Source organism: Talpa occidentalis, unplaced genomic scaffold (genome assembly GCF_014898055.3).
Source record: "Talpa occidentalis isolate TD23 unplaced genomic scaffold, MPIMG_talOcc4v2.1 talOcc4.7, whole genome shotgun sequence".
NCBI lineage: Eukaryota > Metazoa > Chordata > Mammalia > Eulipotyphla > Talpidae > Talpa > Talpa occidentalis.
The window spans coordinates 75,824,319-75,829,318 of record NW_023605083.1 but is presented as its reverse complement, the minus strand read 5'-3'; the positions used below and the strand labels follow the sequence as shown (position 1 = coordinate 75,829,318).

The 5,000-nt window shown below is 37.4% G+C and overlaps 1 protein-coding gene across 1 annotated transcript in view; it reads right to left on the bottom strand.

The window, feature by feature from the left end:
• ERCC6L2 (ERCC excision repair 6 like 2) overlaps positions 1 to 5,000 on the bottom strand; it is a 135,931-nt gene that overhangs the window by 89,403 nt on the left and 41,528 nt on the right. The gene's annotated exons all lie outside the window — the stretch shown is intronic.

The following is a 5,000-nucleotide window of genomic DNA, read 5'->3' as shown; positions in this document are numbered from 1 at the left end:
AGCAATAACAGCTTCAGGACAGTGTGGAAAGGCAATCACAAAGGAAAGGAAAAGTCATTTTTGTATTGTCTAAAGTTTTTCTGAACTATTCACAGGCAAATTTATTCAATGCTATTCAAGCTTTTAAATTTAAAAAATGTACCAAAATAAAACTCTTAATAATTGAGCAAGAGAAGACATTATGCTAACTCTGATCTTTATACCTCAATTCCCTCAAAAAAAATACTATGGAGTTGAAAAAAAAAAAGCTTGCATAACTAAGTGGTAAATAAAAATATCACATATTAGGTAAATACTATGTTAATACTTAGAGAATATATGAAGTAGTAGTTTTGTTTGCATTAGTTTTATGTTTAATAAAATAACAATCTATTTATAATACATGCATCTGATTTTCACATACTACATAACTTTTTTAAATTAATACTTAAGTTTAGACCAATTTTAGATTTATGGAAGAACTGGTGGCATATACACAGAACTCCCAGACTCTTTTATTCCCCTTACAGCCCTCCAACATAATTTCCACTATTAATATATCTTCAAATAACTAATAAATGAATATTGATATATTATTAACTAAGTCCACATTTTACATTAGAGTTCATTCATGTTGTTCAGTTTTATAGCTTTTGCAAATGTGTAATAACAGGTTAACCACCAAGTAGTATACAAAATAGTGTTATTGTCTTAAAAATGCCCTGTGCTCTACCTATGTTTCCCTTCCCACAAATCCTTGTCAACCACTCATCATTTTACTTTCTATACAATTTTGTCTTTTCTAAAAATGTCATATAGTCTGAATCATATGATACATGGCCTATTCAGAATCCTTTCATTAGCATATGCATTTAAAATGCCTGTGTCACGTGCAGGGGAGCGCGTTCCCGCATTGCCATTTTGCAACAGGGACCCTTCTTGCTGGAGACTGTGTGAACCCAGCAGAAGGCTCACCGAGGAGACAGAGGTAAGCTGGGAGGCTTGCCCATGCTGGGCGCCTTCTAGCCTGCAGTTCCAGCCCAGAGGGAAGCAGCACCCACCGCTGGGGCAGACCGGGCGTGCAGGGGAGCGCGTCCCCGGCACCGGCATTTTGCAGCAGGGACCTTTCTTGCTGGAGACTGTGTGAACCCAGCAGAAGGCTCACCGAGGAGACAGAGGTTAAGCTGGGAGGCTTGCCCACGCCGGGCACCTTCTAGCCTGCAGTTCCAGCCCAGAGGGGAGCAGCACCCACCGCTGGGGCAGACCGGGCGTGCAGGGGAGCGCGTTCCCCCATCGCCATTTTGCAACAGGGACCTTTCTTTGCTGGAGACTTGTGAACCCAGCAGAAGTTCCCCAGAGGAGCCAGTGGTGAGCTGGGAAGGTCGCCCAAGATGCCGGCCAGTACCAGCAACACAGTGTCACAAGGAATACGGCAAATTAGAAACAGGCAGTAGGGAGTAGAAAAACCACACGCAACCCAGCAACTCCTCAGCAAAAAAGCACACCGCAAAAAGAAAACCATCTACCAGATTGCAACGACAGTAACTTGGAAGAACTTCTGAGCCTTCCAGATAGAGAATTTAAAATTGCTGTGATTAAAAAACTGACAGAAGTCATAAAGGAAAACAATGATAAGGGGAAAATAATTAATGACCAGAAGAATGAAATTGAGTCCCTTAAGAGGGAAGTAAAAGAAATGCAGGAGATCAAAGAATTAATGGAGACGCTAAAGAACTCTGGGAAAAGCAATGAAAGCAGAATAGATGAAATGGAAGAACGAATAAGTACTCTTGAAGACACAGAAATAAAAAGAACTAAAACAGAAAAGGAAGGAGAAGTACGAAGGAAAAAGACCGAAGACAGACTTCGGGAACTATCTGACTCCATGAGGAAAGGAAATATAACAGTTATAGGAATCCCAGAAGGAGAGGAGAGAGATGTAGGAACAGAGAAAATATTCATGAATATAATTGAAGAGAACTTCCCAAACGCGAAGAAGGATCTGAAAATTCATATACAAGAAGCAAGAAGAACACCAAACTTCCACGACGAAAGGAAAAATACAGCAAGACACATAATAGTAAAGCTCCCAAGAATCCAAGACAAGGAAAAAAATAATGAAACTAACAAGAGGGAAGAAACAGATAACATTCAAAGGGAAACCAATCAGACTTATATCAGACTTCTCTGAAGAAACACTACGGGCAAGGAGAGGGTGGAGGGACATAGTCAACAGACTCCAAGAAAACAGATGCCAACCAAGAATACTCTATCCCGCAAAGCTCTCCTTCTTCTTTGAAGAAAGTATAAGGACCTTCCCAGACAAACAGAAACTCTGGAATTTTATTACGACTAAACCCCCACTCCAAAAAATGCTACAAGGAGTCCTAAAGACAGAACCTCAGAGGGATGAATAACAACAAAAGAAGGCCAAAGAAAGTTATTAAAAGAATAAATAAATAAAATCAAAGGAAAGACAAACACAATGGCAAATACAGATGCTAACATATCAATACTAACTCTACATGTAAATGGACTAAACTCTCCAATAAAAAGACACAGAGTTGCAGGCTGGATTAAGAAACAAAACCCAACATTTTGCTGTCTCCAGGAAACACATTTAGCTGCAAAAAGATAAAAATAGACTCAAAGTTAAAGGATGGAAAACAATTCTACAAGCAAATGGACCGAAAAAGAAGGCAGGAACAGCTATACTCACATCAGATAAAACAGATTTCAAACTTAAAAAGATAAAAAGAGACCCCAGTGGTCATTACATTATGATCAAGGGGACAATACTTCAAGAGAAATAACCCTCATTAACATATATTCACCAAACGAAGGAGCACCAAAATATATCAGACAACTATTGGCATCTCTGAAAACAGACATCAGAGAAAACACATACGTAGTGGGAGACTTCAACACACCACTATCAACAATGGATAGATCAACAAGACAAAAAATAAGTAAAGACACTAAAGCTCTAAATAAGGATCTAGAGTGCTTGGGCTTAACAGACATATATAGAACACTAAACCCAAAAAAATCTGAGTATACATTTTTCTCAAGCGCACACGGATCATTCTCTAGGATCGATCATATACTGGGGCACAAGACAAACATCAACAGATACACCAAGACTGAAATCATACCAACCATCTTTTCTGACCATGAAGGCATCAAACTAGAAATAAACCATAAAAAGAAGGCAAGGTACTCTCCTACCTCGTGGAGATTGAAACCCACACTACTGGAAGTCCACTGGACTAGCGAGGAGATAAAAGAAGAAATTAAAAAATTCTTTGAATTGAATGACAAGGAGGACACCAATTTCCTAAATGTATGGGATGCAGCAAAAGCAGTAATAAGAGGAAAATATATAGCAATAGAAGCTCACATCAAGAAACAAGAAAGAACTCAAAGAAACAACCTAATCTCGAAGCTCAAAGATCTAGAAAAAGAACAACAAAAAACCCCAAAACCAGCAGAAGAAAGAAATAATAAAAACAAAGCAGAAATAAATGAAATCGAAACTAAAAAAACAATCCAAAAGATCAATGAAACCAAGAGCTGGTTCTTCGAAAAAATAAATAAAATAGATAAACCCCTAGCCAGGCTCACAAGGGCAAAAAGGGAGAAAGCACAAATAAATAGGATAATAAATGAAAGAGGAGAAATCACAACGGACACAGCAGAAATCAAAAGAATAATCAGTAACTACTATGAACAGTTATATGGAAACAAGTTCAACAATCTAGAGGAGATGGACAAATTCCCACAACTCTACAATCACCCAAGATAGATAAAGAAGAATAGAACACCTAAACAGACCAATTACAATTAGCGAAATTGAAATGGTAATCAAAAACCTCCCCAAAAACAAAGCCAGGAGATGAATGGATTTACAATGAATTCTACCAAACATTCAGAGACGAATTGGTGCCTATCCTTCACAAACTCTTCCAAAAAATTGAGAAGGAGGTATAAACCTAACACGTTCTATGAAGCCAACATACACTACTACCAAAACCGAACAAGGACAACACAAAAAAAGAAAACTATAGGCCAATCTCCCTAATGAACACTGATGCAAAAATCCTCAATAAAATTTTAGCTATCAGAATCCAACAGTGTATCCATAAGGTAATTCACCACGACCAAGTAGGATTCATTCCAGGGACACAAGGATGGTTCGACATCCGAAAATCAATCAACGTTATCCAACAATCAACAAAAGAAATATAAAAACCATATGATATATCAATAGATGCTGAGAAAGCTTTCAACAAAGTGCAAACACCCATTCATGATAAAAGCCCTTGAAATTCTTGGATACAAGGAACGTACCTCAACATCATAAAGGCCATATATGACAAGCCAACAGCCAGTATCATTCTCAAGGGGAAAAGCTGAAAGCAATTCCATTAAGATCTGGAACAAGACAAGGATGTCCACTTTCACCACTGCTTTTCAATATAATACTGGAAGTCTAGCCAGAGCAATAAGACAAGAGAAAGACATCCAAGGAATCCAAATAGGAAAGAAGAAGTCAAACTATCACTCTTTGCAGATGATATGATAATATACATAGAGAACCCCAAAAACTCCACAGAAAACTAATTCAACTCATCAATCAGTTCAGTAAAGTGGCAGGATACAAATCTCACACGCAAAAGTCAGTAACCTTCCTATACACAAACAATAAATCTGAAGAAGAAGAAATCAAAAAAACCACCTGTTATTATTGAAACAAAAAAAATCAAATATTTGGGAATAAATCTAACAAAAAGGTAAAGGACCTATACAAAGAAAACTATAAACACTGTTAAAAGAAATAGAAGAAGACACAAGAATGGAAAACATCCCCTGCTCATGGATTGGGAGAATAAACATTATTAAAATGGCCATCCTACCAAAAGCAATATACAGATTCAATGCTATTCCAATCAAAATTTCAATGTCATTCTTCAAAGAAATAGAACAATTATTGATGAAATTCATATGGAATCACAAAAAAA